The sequence below is a fragment of the Trichosurus vulpecula genome, chromosome 4 (assembly GCF_011100635.1).
Source record: "Trichosurus vulpecula isolate mTriVul1 chromosome 4, mTriVul1.pri, whole genome shotgun sequence".
Classification (NCBI taxonomy): Eukaryota; Metazoa; Chordata; class Mammalia; order Diprotodontia; family Phalangeridae; genus Trichosurus; species Trichosurus vulpecula.
The window spans coordinates 84,402,709-84,412,331 of record NC_050576.1 but is presented as its reverse complement, the minus strand read 5'-3'; the positions used below and the strand labels follow the sequence as shown (position 1 = coordinate 84,412,331).

Genomic DNA, 9,623 nt, shown 5'->3' with positions numbered 1-9,623 from the left:
GCTAAAAGTCTTCAGCTCCTTCTGCTGAGAGTGTGGCTTGATCAGGAGAGTCAGGCACCTCTAGCAAGCTGGACAACGGAATCCATCTCCATCACTGTGATTGGTTTTCTCCTTCATGACTTGGGTCATTTTAAACTCCAAAGGAGGGGTGCAAGGACACGTTCTTCTTCCCTAAAAGCAATGATTTACCTAGCTTAGATTCCATTTCCATTTTAAATAGAAGTAAAATCCTGCCCAAGACTGAGAAGCATGTACCTCAAGGATTAGGGCTATCTTCTCTGTCAGCCAGGTCGTTCATAGACTGGCTGATTGACCTACTGTGGCTGGTTCCTGAATGAAGAAATAAAGAAAATAAAAACTCAATTCTAATTTAATAATTGGTTTTTAATACAAGAAAAATAATTTCTCTCAATGAATCAAGTCCTGCTTTGTAAGGATTAAATCTTCACACTGAAAATTTAATATTTTTCAAGCCAGTTAGATCTGGCTCTAGCATAACTGATTGATCTAATGAAAATATAGTTATTTGGGAAAAGGTTGGGGGAGGCTTTAGGGACTGATCAATGATCCTTTCTCCAAAAGCCTGAAATTTATACATGAATTGTCAGGCTAAAATACTATAAACTGTAACTCCACTTTGTGCAGTCAATTTTTGCCCTCCAAAAGCCTGGCTATTTCATTTTGTTGTCTTGGTATGCTGTTTTTTCTTCTGTTTTTCTAACCTATTTACTTTGTCCTCACCTAATTTACCACAAAGGTATTTGTTTTTAGGTATGTAGGCATTATTTGTTTTCCTGATATGTCTTCCACTGAATCCCCTCATTCCCTCCCCAACCCAAGCTACAGATCAACAGATACAATCAATTCACCTTCTCAGAGAAATCAAAGACCAGATCTATCTTCTCTTAAGCAGAACTCAAAGTTTGCCACAATTTCCTTAGTGCAACACTTCTCAAAGGAATGGGACTAAATTAATACACACACGTATATATACATATATATCATATATAATGTATATGATATGTAATCAATTTAACAAACATTTATTAAACAAAAATGTGAAAGGGTCTTTGAATAGCCTGGAACAATATTTTAAATTCTTGATCTTTTAACAATTAGGGCATTGGTAATTGTGATTTGGAAGTATTTTTGCAGTGAAGGAATATGAATAGAATATGGCTTTTCTGTACAGCATAGGTAACTAATCCATAACTCCATTACTACTCTTATACATTTGAGCATGTGCTGGTATATAAACTTCACACACACCATCATCAACAGACAGAATCTCATATTCAATTCTTCCTTAAACATGAGCGGGATTTATTTGTCCGTGTGCAAAATGAATATTCATGCTTCTTTGTCTCTGTCAAGTATTATAGGATAGGTGTTACCTCTAATGTCATAGTTTTTCTTTTCTCATGGCAAAGCTGCTAACTTGCTGAAACATGATAAACAAAGATTGTCTTTCCTAAAGTAAGGTCATTGTAGCTATAGGGATTTTAATGCTTCTGATCTAACAGTTGACTACTGAACTTTGTCCCTGAAAAATATAAAAAATATCTGCTTCTTAGTATATTCTACAATAACAACAGTTTTAAAAATCATTTTATATTGAGGGAATCCTGACTCCAGAATAAATGGCTTATCCCATAATCACCAACTTCATGGTAACAGGAAAACAGTTCACAATTACTATAATTTAACATTTAATTCACATTGAAATTAAAGACAAAAAAAAACTCAGTAAGAAGCTGCTTACATTATATGTTTCTTCAGCTTCTATTTTTTTAAATGTACAAACAACATTGTTATTCTACACACAGAAAAGCACTTTCCCAAATGTCATATTAAACTCATTACTGTGAGAATGACATGGCTCTCTAATGTGATTGTTCTTTCTTTATAATAAAGGTGAAAATTACCAGTGCCTCTGAGCTTAAAATGAGGTGTGATTGGAGTTAGATGAATTGCTGTTGATGAATATGTATTGAAATCACTGTGTATACAAAAGTATGTGTGTGTACATTTCTTGTCCATTGTTAACTTGTACTTAATGACCGAAATTCTACCCTTGAATGAGCATATATACCTCCCCCTGATTTCAAAGAATAGCACAGTAACATTTTCAAGGATGTTTTTTTTTACTATCAGAATCAATTGAGAAATGTTTAGGCTCTAGCTTTTTGATGTCTTGTATTAGATGCAAATCATTCTACGTTATTTTCACTCTTTTTACTGGGGATCATAGTTTCCTTGTTCTTAACTTTGGTGCATTTTTGTCTTCTTTAGGTTCACTGAGTTGTTTTGTAAACAACTCACCTAAACAATGCAACTGGGAGCATATCAAATCGAGAACTAGAATACCATCACTTATACTTAAAATTCATTTCAATGGGTCACCTGGAAATAGACTTTTAAAAATATCAATTGTCAAAAATTTTGACCATCTACATGTGATTTAGTGCTACTTTTTCTTTACCAAGTAACATATAACTAACTATATATAATGACTTAGGAATTCAGATTCAGATAATGGAAAAAGATAAGGGGAACAAATGAAACTGTATTTTAAAGGTGAAAGTACTTTACTACAAGGTATGATGGTATTGATAAAGATAAAACATATTCTGTGTTTAGGTAAGTTAATTATGAGCATGTTTTAACTAATAATTGTATATCCCTATAATTATTTATATTTTATATAACAGTAATTCCTATCTATACACATATAGATTTAAAATATAGACATGTGCATTATACATAACATGTTTAATATGTATAGAATCACAGAAATGTGTATGTATATAGGTTATAAATAAATTTTGTGTGTATGTATGTATATGGAAAAATTACTGCTTCCAAAATGCCAATAATTAATTTCTCTTAGCCAAAATGGAAAGGGCATGTTTATAAAATACATTTTGTTTTCCCCAATTGCATGTTAAAGAAATTTTAATTTTTTTTAAAGTTTTGAGTCCCATTCCAAACTATCTCTCCATTCTTCCTTACCCTCCCACCTCCCTGTGACCATAAGTAATCAGATACAGGTTATACATGTGCAATAATGCAAAACATTTCCATATTAGTCATTTTGTACAAAAACACTTGAGTGAAAGAAAAAGAATGAAATGAAAAGAAAGTGAAAAATAGATGTCTTAGTTTGTATTCAAACAATATCTGTTCTTTCTCTGGAGGTGGATAGTATACTTCATCATTAATCCTTTGGGATTGTCTCAGATCATTGTATTGCTGAGAATAGCTAAGTCATTTTCAGTCCTTTGTTGAACAATATTGATGTTTCTGTGCACAGTGTTCTCCTGGTACTGTTCACTTCATTTTGTATCAGTTTACATAAGTCTTTCCAGGTTTTTCTGAAGTCATCCCACTGTCATTTGTTATAAGGCAATAGTCTTCTATTACAATCATATACCACAACTTGTTTAGCCATTCCCTAATTGATGGGCATCCCTTTGATTTTCAATTCTTAGCTACCATAAAAAAGCTGCTATAAATATTTTTGTATGAATTGGTCCTTTCCTTCCTTTTTAGAAGTCTTTGGGATATAGACTTAGAATTATTATTGCTGGATCAAAGAGAATGCAATTTATAGTCCTTTGAGTATAGCTCCAAATTACTGTCCTGAATGGTTGGATCAGTTCACAACTCCATTAATAGTGCATTAGTGTTTCAGTTTTCCCACATCCTCTCCAACATCCAGATTATTTTGATAATTAATTATTTATAATACAATTTGAAATCTGGGATGGCTAGACCATAATCCTTCACATTATATTTGATTTATTCTATTGATATCCTTGACATTTTGTTCTTTCAGGTGAATTTTGTTTTTCTTTTTTTCTAGCTCTATTAAATACTTTTTCATAGTTTTATTGATATGGCACTGAATAAATAGATTAATTTAGGTAGAATTGTCATTTTCATTGCATTTCCTTGCCCTGGTCATGAGCAATTAATATTTTTCCAATTGTTTAGATCTGACTTGATGTGAGAAGTGTTTTGTAGTTGTGTTCATATGGTTTCTGGGTTTGTCTTGGCAGGTAGATTCCCAAGTATCTTATATTGTCTACAGTTGCTTTAAATGGAATTTCTATTTCTATATCTTGCTACTTGACTTTATTGGTAATATATAGAAATGCTGATGGTTTATGTGGGTTTATTTTGTATCCTGCAACTTTGCTAAAGGTGTCAATAATTCCAGTGGTTTTTAATTGACTCTCTAGGATTCTCTAAGTGTAACACCATATCATCTACAAAGAGTTATATTTTTTCCCTTCACTGCCTATTCCAATTAATTTGATTTCTTTTTCTTCTCTTATGGGTAACATTTATAGTACAATACTGAATAGGAGTGATAATGGGCATCTTTGTTTCACCCCAATTTTATTGGGAAGACTTCTAGCTTATCCCCTTACAGACAATGCTTGCTGATGATTTTAGATAAATATCACTTATCATTTTAAGGGAGCTACATTTATTCCTATTCTGTAATAGAAATGAGTGAATTATTTTGTCAAAGGCTTTTTCTGAATCTATTGAGATAATCATATGAATTCTGTTGCTTTTGTCATTGATAAGGTCATTTATGCTGATAGTTTTATTAATATTGAACCAGCCCTGCATTCCTGGTATAAAGTCCACCTGGCATAGTGCATTATCTTTGTCATATATTACTGTAATTTGTTTGCTAGCATTTTATTTAAAATTTTTGCTCCAATATTTATTAGGGAAATTCATCTATATTTTTTCCTCTGTTTTGGGTCTTCCTGGTTGAGGTATCAGCATCATATTTATATTATAGCAGGAATTTCCTAGGACTCCTTCTTCACCTATTTTTTCCAAAAATAAATTATAGCATTGGGACTAATTTTACATGTTCGGTAGAATTTACTTTTGAGCCCATCTGCTCTTGGGGATTTTTTTCTTAGTAAGTTCATCGATGGCTCCTTCAATTTCTTTTTCTAAGATTGTGTTGTTTAGGTATTTTATTTTATTTTGTCTTCTGTTAATCTGGGGAATTTATATTTTTAGTAAATATTCATCTATTCCACCTAGACTGTCAAATTTGTTGACAGATAATTGGGCAAAATAAATCCTAACAATTTTCTTAATTTCCTCTTCATTGGTGGTGAATTCACCCCTTTCATTTTTAATATTAGTAATTCAGTTTTCTATTAACTAATGATTTATCTATTTTATTTTTTAATAAAACCATCTTCTAGTTTTATTTATTAGTTCTATGATTTTCTTATTTTCAGTTTTATTATTTTCTCCTTTGATTTTCAGGTTGTCCAATTTGGTTTTTAATTGGGAATTTTTAATTTGTTCTTTTTCTAGTTTTATTTTATTCATATACCCAATTCATTGATCTACTCTTTCTTTATTTTATTGATGTAAGCAATTAGAGATATGAATTTCCCCATAAGCACTACCTTGGCTGTATCCCACAAATTTTGGCATGTCATCTCATTTTTGTTATTTTTAAATAAAATTATCCATTTTGCTATGATTTGTCCTTTGATCCATTTATTTTTAGGATTAGATCATTTAGTTTCCTATTAATTTTGCATTATTATATTATGATCTGAAAACAATTCATTTGCTATTTCTGCTTTTCTGCATTTGACTGTGAGATTTTCATGTCCTAATACATGATCAATTTTTGTGTAGGTGCCAGGTACTGCTGAGAAAAAGAAAGGCAATGCTTGCTTCAGCAGTGCATATACTAAAGTTGGAATGATACGGAGAAGATTAGCATGGTGCCTGTGCAAGGATGACAGGCAAATTCATGAAGTGTTCATAATTTTTTTTTATAACGTGGAAAGACTTATATGAACTGATGCTACATGATTCTACATTATTATAGACAAGTGATATCTGTAAGGACAAACTTTGATAGACTCGGCTCTTCTCATCAATGCAAGGTTCAAGGACAATTCCAAAATTCTCATGATGGAATAAGCTAAGGACATCCAGAGAAAGAATTACAGAGTCTTAATGCAGATAGAGGCAAACTATTTGCTCTCTCTCTCTCTTTTTGAGTCTCTTTTGATTTCATTTCATCTTTCTCATGATTCATTCCATTGGTTATAATTCTTTCTTACCACTGGACTATTATGTAAATAAGTTCAATGTGAAAGTATATGTAGAACCTACATTGGATTGCATGCCATCTTGGAGGAAGAGTGGGGAGGAGAGGAAGGGAGAGAAAATTTGGAACTCAAGAACTTGTGGGACTGAGCGTTGTAAACTAAAAATAAAAACATAAATTTAAAAAAAAATTTAAAAAGTAAAAAGGTAATTTTTGTATTCTCATTCAATTTTCTCCAGAGATCTATCATGACTATCTTTTTCCAGAATTTTATTCAATTTCTTGACTTTTTTTAGTTAGATTTATCTAGTTCTGACAGGGCAAAGTTGATATCCCTCAGAAGTATATTTTTATTGTCATTTTTTTTCTGTAACTCATAAAGATTCTTCAAAAATTTAGATGCCATAGTATTTGGTGCATATATGTTTAATATTGCTATAACTTCATTGTCTATGGTATTTTTCAGAGAGATATAGTTTCCTTCCTTATCTCTTTTAATTAGATCTAGTTTTGCTTTTCCTTTGTCTGAGAGATGATTGCTGCCCCTGCTTTCTTTCCTTCAGCTGAAGCACAGCAGTTTCTGGTTTAGCCCTTTACCTTTACCCTATATGTGTCTCTCTGGTTCAGATGTATTTCTTGTAAACAACATATTGTTGGGTTTTGATTTTTATTCCATTCTATTATCTGCTTCTCTTTTATGGGTGCATTCATCCCAATCACATTTATAGGTATGATAACTATGTATTTTCCTTCATGCTATTTTCCCCTTATTTAGTCCTTTCTTACTCCCACCTTTTCCATCCTTTCAAATGTGTTACTTCTGATCACCACCTTCCTAGAGCCACCTTCCTACCTTCCATTTTATCAGTCCACCGTTCTATTATCCCCATCCCTTTTTAACTTCCTTTCAGTCTAAAATAGATTTCTGTATCCAACTGAGTATGTATGTTATTCCCTCTTTGAGCCAATTTTGATGCAAGTAAGGTTTAATATTTGCCTGTCACTCCACTCCCCATCTTTCCCTCCATTCTAATAGCTTTTTCATACCTCTTTTACATGGGACAATTTAAACCATTCAATCTTCCTCCTCCTTTTACTTCCAGCACAATCTTCTTTCTCATCCCTTTATTTATTTATTTATTTATTTCAAGTATCATCCTATCAAAATCACCCTATATCCACATCCTCTGTCTACTTACACTTCTTTTAATTACCTTCATAGCAATAAAACTCTTAAGAGTTACATCTATTATCTCTCCTAAAAGAAATAAAGACTTTAACCTTATTGAATCTCTTGTTTTTTCTTTATTGTTTCTTTTTTACTTAAGTTTACCTTGAGTTTTTTGTTTAGAGGAGAGTGTTTTTGTTCAGCTCCAATCTTAGGAATGCTTAAAAGTCCTCTATTTTATTAAATGTTCATCCAGCCTCACCCCCACCCCCCCAAAAAAGATTATGTTCATTTTCGATGGGTAAGTGATTAAGTGATTCTTGGTTGTAATCCTAACTCCTTTGTCTTCCCGTGTATCATATTCCAAACCATTTCCTTCCTTTTAAATGTGGAAGCTGGCATATCCTGTGTAATCCTGACTGTAGCCCCACAATGTTTAAATTGTTTCTTTTTCACTGCTTGCAGTGCATTCTCCTTGATCTATGAGGTCTGGGAATTTGGCTATGATGCTCCTGGGAGCTTTCATTTTGAAATTTCTTTCAGGTGGTGATTGGTGAATTCTTTCAATTTCTCTTTTGCACTCTGGTTCTAGTATAGCAGGGCAATTTTCCTTAATAATTTCTTGAAATATGTAGTCCAGCCTTTTTTTATTTTTATTATGGTTTTCAGGTAGTCCAATAATTCTTTTATTATCTCTTCTGGATCTATTTTTGAGGCCAATTGTTATTCCAATGAGAAATTCTCTTCTTGCCCTTCTTGTCCTTGTTCTTGTTCTTGTTCTTGTTCTTCTCCTTCTTGTTCTCATTCTCGTTCTTCTTCTTCTTCATCTTCTTTTATTGTATCTTGATGTCTCATAGAGTCGTTAGCTTCAACTTGAACAATTCTAATTTTTAAGGGATTATTATCTTCAATTAGCTCTTGTACTTCCATTTCCATTTGGCCATTTAAAAAAAAAAACTTAGACTTAGGTACTAAAACTTAAATATACAATAAGAAAAGAAAAAGAAACATATTATAAACTTAAGTATTAAAACAAATATAAAATAAGAAAAGAAAAAAACATGTCATATGCACAGCAGAATGTAAGAGAAGATTCAAAATATATAGCAATAAGTTTCCATTTTGGAAAGCCTATATAATAAGTACTATATGTCATGTTGAGAGCTACCCATCTTTTCTTTGCTTACTTGTAAGTTTTCTTTTGTTTTCTGATGTACACTTTTTATTTTGTTCTTTTTCCTCTCCCTCTCCAATGCTACAATTAAGTGTGGATATATACATATAGAGATATACATACACATATTTACATATATATATATATATATATAATACACATATACATACATATATAGACATATACTTTCCCTAACAAATTCTACTCCTGATCTTTGTTTTTATGTTTGTCCATATCTCTTATTTCCTATCCCTCCTGACTTCACTACTTTACTTTTACCCACTGCCTCATGCTCCTGTGATTTAACCTACCCCCCTTCTAAGTATCCCTCCCTTATCCTATCAATCCCATTAACCTAAGCACCCTTCTATATCACACTTTAACCTATTCCCTTACCATCCACTCTAGAGATCCCTCCTTTGTCTTTACCTCTTTCCCTTCCCTCTTGGTGTTTTATTTCTTTCTGAATTTAGAAGATTTTTATTCTCGTCTAAATAGATAGCTAGTTAGTTCCCTCTTGAATCCATTCCCAATGAAAGTAGGTTTCCAGAACTAACAGCCTTTCTCCCCCAACTAATTCCTCTGTGTCAGTTCTTCCTCTTCTACCTCATTTATATAAAATAATTACTCTAAACAATTTTACTTTTTAAAGTCATATAATACTCAGGTCTACTCCAATCTTTCTTACAAACTACCCAATTACTAAGAACAGTCTTAAACATGCTGTTTTACATTTTACATATATATATATATATATATATATATATGTATGTATATATATATATATATATATATATATATATATATATATATATATATATATATATGGCAAACAGTCTGTCTTTATTGAGTCTTTATTGAGTCCCTTACAACTAGTCTTTGGTATGTATCTTATATTCCTCTTGGGTCTTGTATATCAAATCTTCTATTAAGTTCAGTTTTTTTAAAAGTCCTGAAAGTATTATAATTCTTCAAATGTGCTTTTTTCATTATGGATTATGCTTTTCTTTGCTGGGTATGATATTTTCAGCTGGAACCCCAGTTCTTTTGCTCTTCAATCTATAGTGTTCCAAGACCTGTGTTCTTTTAATATCACTGCTGCTAGGTCTTGTATGATTCTAACTGTGACACCAACATATATTTTTTTCCTTGTTGATCTTAATATTTTA

The 9,623-nt window shown here is 31.8% G+C and overlaps 1 non-coding gene across 1 annotated transcript; it reads left to right on the top strand.

Moving 5' to 3' along the window:
- The first annotated feature begins 5,724 nt into the window (after positions 1-5,724).
- Positions 5,725-5,829, top strand: LOC118849265. Its single transcript, XR_005010317.1, has one exon. It is a non-coding gene; the product is annotated as a U6 spliceosomal RNA (small nuclear RNA).
- The last annotated feature ends 3,794 nt before the right edge of the window (positions 5,830-9,623 follow it).